General features: G+C 37.2%; 1 non-coding gene across 1 annotated transcript; it reads right to left on the bottom strand.

Moving 5' to 3' along the window:
- Nucleotides 1-7,078: 7,078 nt before the first annotated feature.
- Nucleotides 7,079-7,182, bottom strand: LOC143672292 (U6 spliceosomal RNA). Its single transcript, XR_013169760.1, has one exon. It is a non-coding gene; the product is annotated as a U6 spliceosomal RNA (small nuclear RNA).
- Nucleotides 7,183-10,274: the final 3,092 nt, after the last annotated feature.

The following is a 10,274-nucleotide window of genomic DNA, read 5'->3' as shown; positions in this document are numbered from 1 at the left end:
ACTCAAAATTAGCAGCTTTTCTGGTCACTCAATAAATGGGCCAGAGTAGCACACCCAAATGAGGAATATGTTGTTGCCAAAATCTAAAAAGACCAGCTAGGCGTTGTGCCTCTTTTTTGGTTGTAGGAGGGGCCAGATGCAGCAACTTATCCTTCACCTTAGAAGGGATATCTCGACATGCCTCACACCACTGGACACCTAGAAATTTCACTGAAGTGGAAAGCCCCTGTATTTTTGTTGGATTTATCTCCCATCCTTTGACATGCAAATGCCTTACCAGTAAATCTAGAGTAGTTGCTACTTCTTGCTCACTAGGTCCAATCAACATGATATCATCAATATAATGGACCAGTGTGATGTCTGGTGGGAGGCAGAAACGATCAAAGTCTCTGCGAACAAGATTATGACATAGGGCTGGAGAGTTGATATACCCCTGAGGTATGACAGTGAAAGTATATTGCTGGCCTTGCCAGCTGAAAGCAAACTGTTTCTGGTGGTCCTTACTAATAGCTATTGAGAAAAAAGCATTTGCCAGATCAGTAGCTGCATACCAGGTACCAGGGGATGTATTGATTTGCTCAAGCAATGATACCATATCTGGAACAGCAGCTGCAATTGGAGTTACCACCTGGTTGAGCTTATGATAATCCACTGTCATCCTCCAACACCCATCTGTTTTCTGCACAGGACAAATAGGAGCGTTGAATGGGGATGTAGTGGGAATCACCACCCCTGCATCTTTCAAGTCCTTAAGAGTGGCAGTGATCTCTGCAATCCCTCCAGGAATCCAGTATTGCTTCTGATTTACTATTTTGCTCAGTAGGGGCAGTTCTAGTGGCTTCCACTTGGCCTTTCCCACCATAATAGCCCTCACTGCGTGAGTTAGAGAGCCAACGTGGGGATTCTGCCAGTTGCTCAGTATGCCTATGCCAATTATACATTCTGGAACTGGGGAAATAACTATAGGATGGGTCCAGGGGCCCATTGGACCCACTGTGAGATGGACCTGAGCTAAAACTCCATTGATCACCTGGCCCTCCATAAGCTCCCCCTCTGACTGGTGGTCCAGAGTGACGTGTTGGGTCCCACAGAATTAACGTCACTCCTGAACCAGTGTCTAATAATCCCTGAAACATCTGCACAGTTAACCTGGTAAAAGGCCGTCAGTCTCCTTGGGGAAGGTTTGGAGGAAGATTAACAGTATAAATTTGTTGCAGTGTAACAGGTTTCTACCCCAAAGGGACCTGGCTTCCCCTTCATTCAAGGGGCTCTGGGTCTCTAAACTGTTTCAAGTCTGGAAATTGATTAAGGGACCGTGACTCTGTGTTTTTGTAATTCAGGTTGGACTTCTGTTCACGTGACCTAGAACTCTTTTGTTTATACAGCTCAAACAAGAATTTAGTAAACTACCCTTCTATTGTATTTCTAGGTACCCCGTGATTTACTAGCCAATGCCACAAATCTCTGCATGTCATATAATTTTGATGCTTGCTTTGAGTTTGCTCTCTATTATAATAGCCACATCTACCCTGTCTTTGGTGATTAAGTGCTGCCACCTGGTTTCTGCCAATTTGGGATCCTGTCATCCCCATTGTGTTTAAGGATTCCAGCTCAGTAATAGCAGTTCTTACAGTAATATCTGACCTACAGAGAAGTGCAACCACAGAGCTCTTTAGGGATGATGGTGCTAGTCTCACAAATTTATTTCTCACTGTTTTGGTAAAAGGTGCATCCTCTGGACATTCCTGGGGTGCAGAGCAGGCTTTGCATGATAAATCCACTCTAACATTCTAGTCTCTCTAAGCCCCTGGATCCCCTCATCTACATGATACCAGGAGAATTCTGGCATTTCAACCTCAAGTAATGTTGGCCACCTTTTGATCCATTTTTCAACCAATCATCCAAACAAACTGTTAACACCTTTTCTAACCACTCAAGCTAAAACATTGAATGTGGAATCTCTGCTTAGTGGGTCCATATCAATAAATTCAGCCTGATCCAGCCTTATATTCCTCCCACCATTATCCCACACTCTTAAAATCCATTGCCGCACATTTTCCCCTGATTTCTGTCTATATAAATTGGAAAACTCACACAGTTATTTTGGAGTATAACATACCTCCTCATGTGTGATACTTTGTACCTCACCTTTAGGGGCCTGTTGGGACTTTAGTCTAGTTACAGGTCTGGAAGAAATGAGGGGTGGTGGGGGTGGGTCATGAAAAGAATTAGAAATATCTTCCAAGCCATTTGCTTTTGGTGAAACAGGATTAATCACTATAAGGCTAATCCCTGCAGAAGGAGGTTGGGTGGCCAAAACCTCAAGGCAGGCTGGAGGTGGGGCAGTTATGTCCTCAGGGCAAACTATTACAGGGTTATCTAGAAAAGACTGAGCATGATCTAGGGCTTCAACCTCACCCTTGACATCATTATCAATCCATATGTCACCATCCCATTTTTCAGGGTCCCACTCCTTTCCAATCAATGCCCTCACTTTAACATCAGACACCATGCAAGACTGAGATTTCAGTTTACATTGTAAAGTTGCTACTCTAACAATAAGATTCTGAGTCTGATTTTCAGAGATCTCAAGGCCACGTATACAGGAAATAAGATTTTTCTTCAAGATACTCATAGAAACATCTACATCTTTCAGATGGCACTTAAGCTTCTCGTTTGAAGCCTTAAGCCCATCCCTTTCACCCCTTAATGTAGCCAGTGTATCTAACAACAACAAACCAACATCTCTATACTTCTTATTTCTACAAAACTCTGTAAAGGTGTCAAAAACATTATTCCTCAGAGTCTGGCTTCGTACAAGCAAAGCATTAGGAGAATCAAATGATGATATTTTGACTATCTCTTTTGCCAACTCACTCCATGGATTGGGAGTGTCATTCTGATTACAGGAATCAGAGTCCTTAGTGTCCCTGAGTCCAGTCAGAGTAGAAAACCATTCATAAAAACCCATTTTTAAGATTCTGTTTCTTAAGAACCACTCCTGGTACCAAGATGTATTAGTTAAGGTTCTCTAGAGAAATAGAATCAACAGGGAACACTTGCAAATATAAAATTTATAAAGGTGTCTCACATGACCACAGGAACACAGAATCCAAAATCCAGAGGGCAGGCTGCGAAGCCAAGAATTCCAATGGAGGGTCTGGATGAACTCCACAGGAGAGGCTCACCAGCCAAAGCAGGAATGGAACCAGTCTCCTCTGAATCCTCCTTAAAAGGCTTCCCCTGATTAGATTAAGCATCACTCATTGTAGAAGACACTCCCCTTTGGCTGATTACAAATGGAATCAGCTGTACATGCAGCTGACGTGATCATGATCTAATCCTATGAATGTCCTCATTGCAACAGACAGGCCAGCACTTCCCCAATCAGATAAACAGCTACCACAACTTGGCCAAGTTGACATATGTCCCTAACCATGACACATGGGAATGTACCTCTCCTTTCTGTTCCAGACTCCATTGATTTCCAGCTTCCACTTCTCCATGTGGCTTTCATTTCATAAAGTCTGCAGTAATAAGATTAAGGACCAAACTCGTTCACTTGAGACATAATTTTACTAAAAATAACATCTTCGAAAGTCCTGTTTACAAGGGTCCACACCCAGTATAATAATTGATCGATATTAAGAACATGCTTTTTAAATATGTATATCCCTGGGCTATTGGCCTATTGTATGATTTGCCTTTGTGGAGTGTCTGTTAAATTCTTTTGCCCAAATTTGAATTAGGTTGATGTCTTCTTATTGAGCAGTAGGATTTCTATACATATTTTGAATACCAGCCTTTGCCAAATATGCATATACACTCCAAATCTTTCCTCAAGGCTATGGATTGTTTTTTTGCTTTCATTTTCTTAATAGTTTTCTTTTGAAAAGCACACATTTTTATTTTGGTATGTTCCAATTTATCAATGTATTCTTTTATGGATCATATTTTTTGTTTCACTGATTTTCTTTATTTTTCTGTTTTCAATTAGAACAATTTCTCCATGGTTTGTATTGTTTCTTTACTTCTGGTTACTTTTGGTATAATTGGTTCACCTTTTCTAGTTTCCTAATTCAGTAGCTGGGTTCACTGATTTGAGATTTTTCTTGTTTTCCAAAATAGTTGCTTATGCTCTATATTTTTCTCCTAAGTAACGTTTTAATTTGTTTTATACATTTAATCCTAAATACATAAAATCCCAAAGATTTTGCTATGCTGTGCTTTCATTTTCAATCAGTTCAAAGTACTATATAATTCCTCTTTTGCTTTTTCTTTTGACCCATGTTATTCAGAAATGTGTTATTTAGCTTCCAAATATACAGAAAATTTCAAGGGATATTTCTATTATTGATTTCTAATTTAACTTCATTTTGGTCGGAGAACATATTTTACATTACTTAAATTGTTTTAAATTTACCAGGTCTTACTTTATGTCCCAAAGAGGTTTTCTTTTGCCTTTTGCTAGCATAATATATCCTTACCCATCTTTTAAATTTTTTATTAGAGAAGTTGTAGGTTTACAGAAAAATCATGCATAAAGTACAGAGCTCCCCTATGCCACCTTATTATTAACATGTTGCATTATTGTAATACATTGTTGCAACATTCCTTTACTTTTAATCTATTTGTGTCTGTATATATAAAGCGTATTTCCTGTGGGTACCATATAGTTAAGTATTGCCTTTTTATGTAATCTGACAATTTCTGTCTTTTAATTAGAATGTGTAGACCATTTATACATGCAGTTAATAATAAGTTTAGATTTAAGCCTATCATCCTGCTATTTGTTTTTTATTTCTCACATTTGTTCTTTGTTGTTTCCTCCCACTTTTTATACCTTATTTTGGATAAGCTATGTATTTCTATGATTCTGCTTTACTTCCTTTGTTGGTTCACTAGCTATAATTATTTGGTTTATTACTTTATTGTTAATTTTAGGATTATAGTATACATATTTAAGTAATCACAATTTACTTTCTAATGACATTACACCACTTTGCTTATAGTATAAAAACCTTACATTTATATACTTACATTTCTCTCCTCCATGCTTTTGTCTTTATTGTCATACATCCTACTTACACATATATTATAAAACCCACAAGATATTGTTATTAAAATGTATTGCTTTTATTTGTAGGTAAACAAATTTAATTTGTTTTAAAACGATTTAATTGTAAAAGTTTGTATATTTACCCATGTGTTTACCTTTTTTGGTGCTCTTCATTTCATTATGTAGAAATGTATTTCCATCTTGTATAACTTTTCTTCATCATTTGACATTTCTTGTAGTTCAGGTTTGCTAGTGAGGAATTATTTTAGCTTTTTATGGCTAAAAATCTTTTTTTCACCTTCATTTTTGAAATGTTCTTGTTAAGTATAAATTTCTAGGTTGATGGTTTCTTTCCATTCAATACTCTAAAGATATTGCTCTGCTCCCTTTTCTCTTGCATTGTTTCCAACAATAAATATGTTGTCATCTTTATTTTTGTTCCTCTGCACATTACATGCCTTTTTCTCTACCTCCTTTTAAGATTTTCTCTTTATCACTAGTTTGGAGCAATTTAATTTTTATATGCTCTGGTGTAGTTTTTTCCATGTTTTTCTTTTCATGGTATTCACTGAACTTCTGGATCTATCATTTTTATCAAATTGGGTAAATTTTGGCCATTATTTCTTCAAATATTTTTTCTGCCCTCTCTTCTTTTGGGCATGATCATATAGATCAAATTTATAATATTTGATTATATATGTGATAAGTTATAATAACTGTTATAGTGTCCTTCTCTGCTACTTATAACATCTGTCAATATTACGGTTGTTTCAACTGAATGATTATTCTTCTAATTATGGTTCATGTTCTCCTGCATCTGTATTCCTGGTAATCATCTTTAATTGGATATCAGACATTGTGAATGTTACCACTTGGGTGTCAAATCTATTTTATATTCTTAAAAAAATTCTTGAGCTTTCTTCTGGGATGCAGTTAGGTTATGTGGAAACAGTTTGCTCATACAGATCATGCTTTTATGATTTTATGGGTGGGTCTGAAGCATTGCTCAGTCTAGGGCTAATTATTCTCCATTACTGAAGTAAGATCTTCCTAAACTGTCTGTGAATTGTCTTCCAATTGTCTGTGAATTATGCATTTTTCCAATCTAGCTGGTTGAAAAAGGAATGGTCCTTAGCCCTATGCTCCCTATGTTCTTTGTGGTCTTCCTTCCCTCAGGTCTTAAGTAGTTTCCTCACATCCATGTGTTGCTAACTACCTTGTGATATTCAGGAAGGGGTTCTTCTGCAGATACCTGTGGTTCTCTCTCTGTGAATCTCACTCCTCTCTGCTATTGTGTCCTCTGTACTCTAGCCACCTTGGTCTCTGGGACTTTCAGGTCCATCTCTTCAACTCGAGGATTCTTGAGGAACCCAAGCTCTTTCCAATTCTGCCTTTCTGTGCCATTGTCTAGAAACACCCTCAGGGTATTAAGTCAATTCAATGTAGGTTTTACTTCATTTGTTTCTGATCTCACATGGATTATTGTTTTTCAGTATCTAATGTTTATTGCTTTGAAAAATTTTGCTTCTTATATTTTATGTTTTTTAACATTGTTTTTATTGTGAAAATAACATAGATACAAAAAAGCAATAAATTTCCAAGTATATTTTACCAAGTAGTTATATAATAGATTTTAAAGTTTGGTATGGGTTACAGTTACATGATTTTTCATTTGCTCTTCTAACTTTTCCAAGATTCTGGAGACCAAAAGGAATATCAATATATTGATTCAGCAGTCTTATTCGTCTGTTAAATCCTATCTTCTCTATTATACGCTTCCTTCTCTTTTTTTCTTTGTTGTGAAAAAGAATATATACAAAAAAGCAATACATTTCAAAATGCATTGCAACAATTAGATGTAGAATAGATTTCAGAGTTTGATATGGGTTATAGTTCCACAATTTTAAGTTTTCATAAAAAATATGGGGGCAGGCTATGGTAGTTCAGCAGGCAGAGTTCTCACCTGTCATGCCAGAGAACTGTGTTCAATTCCTGGTGCCTACCCATGAAAAAAAATATATATATATGGAATACTTTGCAAATTTGTGTGTCATCCTTGTGCAGGGGCCATACTAATCTCTTTATCATTCCAATTGTAGTATATGTGCTGCCAAAGTGAACACATGGGTTTTTTATTGTTGTTTAAAGCAGAAGAGTAACCTGTCCTTGTTACCTCATCTTGGTCTGCATAAGAAGTCTTAATTTTATTTAATTTTAATTAGCACATTTAAATAGTCACATATGGCTAGTGATTACAAAGTAGATAGTATGGCTCAAGATAGTGCTTCTGGCCACTCCAAGTGTCCTTCATGGTGGCAAAATGGTTGTATAATTACTCACCTCCACACCAAAAAGCTTCAAGTCAGGGGATGAGTGGTGGGAAGAGTGACTGATTCTCTCTCGGTGTTCCCAGCAACATCCGACCCAGTGACTCTGATAGGGTCATGTGCCAAATCTTAAACCAGTATATTGGCTAAATAAATGAGATACATTGACTTATGCTTAGGTCCATTGGCTATACTTGAGTCCAGGATTTGAGACTCATCTAACCCATTTGAATAGGGTATGGAGTAAGGGTGGATTATCATAAAAAACACGGGAATTTTGGAAGAACAGTGGTAATTGCTAGGGAGAAAAGTGGTAAATAACCATCGCAGTATTCTTTCAGGACCCACTTGATGCACTCTTTCCAGCCATAGGGCAGTAGATAATGGGTTCTTGGTAATGGATGTGGGAGTCTGAGTCGAATGTGTAATTCATCTGGTTTCTGGAGGACATTTCTCTTGCCAATACCTTAGTAAAAATTTCTGAAATGTGATTCCTTAGGACTTTCACTATACCAGTGGGAAGGAACCTAAATCTCTTTTTTTTGGATCACAGGATCAACCTTCCTTCCTTGCTTCTTCAAGAGAGCTATGCTTCTGCCAGCACTATGTAGGTCTGTCTCTCTATTGTTACCTATACCCACTGATACTTAATTTCTGAACCAGCTTCATATTAGGCACTCCATAATATATGTATAATGAAGAAATGAATGGTCTTCCAAATGTACCTATGTCAGCTTGAGTAGAGTGTAAAAATCTTTTAGCCTTTGCATTGCTCTAGCTATTTTTCAATCCTTATGAATTATATCCTGTAATAAACTCAGAAAGAAAGGAAATCTATCTGGAAATCACCCTGCTCAACTCTTCTAATCTTACCTTGCTTGTACTCCTAATTCAACCATTGTTGACTACCTGTAGGAATTTTAACTCTGGCCCATACTTTAAAGATCAAAGTTTAAGAAATACTGTTATTGGAAGGTAATATGCATGTTCAAAAGACTTTGTAAATTTCTTTTCAAATTTATTTCTAGTGGTGTGCAGTCTGGGTAAATAAAGACTGTAGGTGGGAAAAATAAAAATGAAAATTGAACAAGTAATAATAAAAGCATCTAAAAACAAGAAAAAATAAAGTTTAAGAAATAAAAGTTAAGTTCCAAGGTCATATATGTGGATGTCATTTTTCTGTTAACAGTGAGAAAATTCATACAATGTTAGACAGATTGTCAGGGGTCAATGAGTCGGTGATCTCCTCTCTAGGACCATCCAAAATACCTACTAATTGCTTGGATTCTGAACATCCTAGTAACAATTATGCAGTCCAAGATTGATCCAAGCCCTAGGGGAAGTCCTTCTTTCCACTGCAGGAAAAGTTGGGCAGTTTACATTTCTGGTCTCTTGATCGTCAGATAAAAATAACAAATGTTGTCATAGTATGTACTATGTACCATTCACTGCTATGTTTCAACATATATTAATTAATTTAATTCTGACATCAACCCTGAAGTTTGGATACCATTATGTTTCCATTATACAGATGACGACGATGAGGTAATGAGCTAGCAGAATTAAGGTATGGAACAAGGCAATCTGTCTTTAGATCCTATGCTTTAAACCAGGATATTATGTTGCATCTTAACACAAAAATGTGGGCCATTCTCCCTGCCATGTAGAACAGTTTGCCCCTCATCAAAGCTAACATGTGCTCAGCACTTCCACTTGGGGTGGAATCTTTTATGAGCAATGAATTTCTTTTCTACCAGTGAATTTCAGTTCCATGTGGGGCTGGAATGAAATTATTTTCTTTGTGGGCACAATTCTGAGATTGTCTCATGAGTTCAGATCTCAAGCCCCCCAAAACTGCAAAACTGGAAGAACCAAGGATAAATCTATCAAGGGTCCACCTGTATTTTCCACTTCAGCTGTTGGCAATACCCCTCCAACTCACCCTAAAATCAGCTCTCTGTACTTACCGCCCACTAATAAGTGTGGAGAGTTTGTGCCCAAAGGCAGGGAAAGCAGCTACATCTATTTTACAAAGGGGCTGGTCCAGTTGTGTAATGGAGCAAGATTGTACTGGCTCATGAGAGCCAATTTAAAAATTTTTAGGAATGTTGTGAGCCAGGTGATAAACACATCCATCATTAAAAATTAAATCATATAAACTTATAAATAAATGAGTTATATTAAAAACAAAGGTAATAAATACTTAAATACAACACTCTCTAATTATATCACTACATTTTATTATCATCTATGATTTTGAAGTCATTTATAGCTATAGTATCTGTATGGTGGAAATAGTATATAATGGTACACTGCTGCATATCGCTTCCCAATTCTGTTTTCAGTGATATCACATTGGCAGCTTGAAATTGGCTATGATGGGTATACTTATACTATGGAAATCAGCAAAAACTACAAATCAGGGTTTTTTCTTCCTGAAGAGCCAGTTCTTAAGGATTTAACAGCACAATAATAGTCTCCTGGTCCTGACCTTTAGTAGCATTGCCCTCTCCTATCAGGGACACATCCAGCTCAGCAAAATAAAACATGCAGGAGCTCTCTGCTATCAAGCATGAACTCACAGAAGCAAATGACTTCTCACTTCCAGATCAAGGCTTGGAAGACAAAGCCTGATCCAACAAGTCTGCTATTCCCCATCTCCCCAACACAAACCTCACTGATGTGAGATGACATACCAATGTAAGTCAGTTCACACATAACTATCTGCTTTCTCCCATGTGCCAGTCACTTCACTATTTTAGGTGCTGTTGATATATCTGTGGGGAAAAAAACAGGCTAAAATCCCTACCTGCATGGGGTATCTCATTCTGGTTGGAGGTGGGGGATATAGAAAATGAACAAGTGAGAAAACATATAAATAATATTAT

This window comes from Tamandua tetradactyla, chromosome X (genome assembly GCF_023851605.1).
Source record: "Tamandua tetradactyla isolate mTamTet1 chromosome X, mTamTet1.pri, whole genome shotgun sequence".
Taxonomy (NCBI): Eukaryota; Metazoa; Chordata; class Mammalia; order Pilosa; family Myrmecophagidae; genus Tamandua; species Tamandua tetradactyla.
Note: the sequence above shows the minus strand (reverse complement) of the source record. Positions and strands in the feature narration are given on the sequence as shown.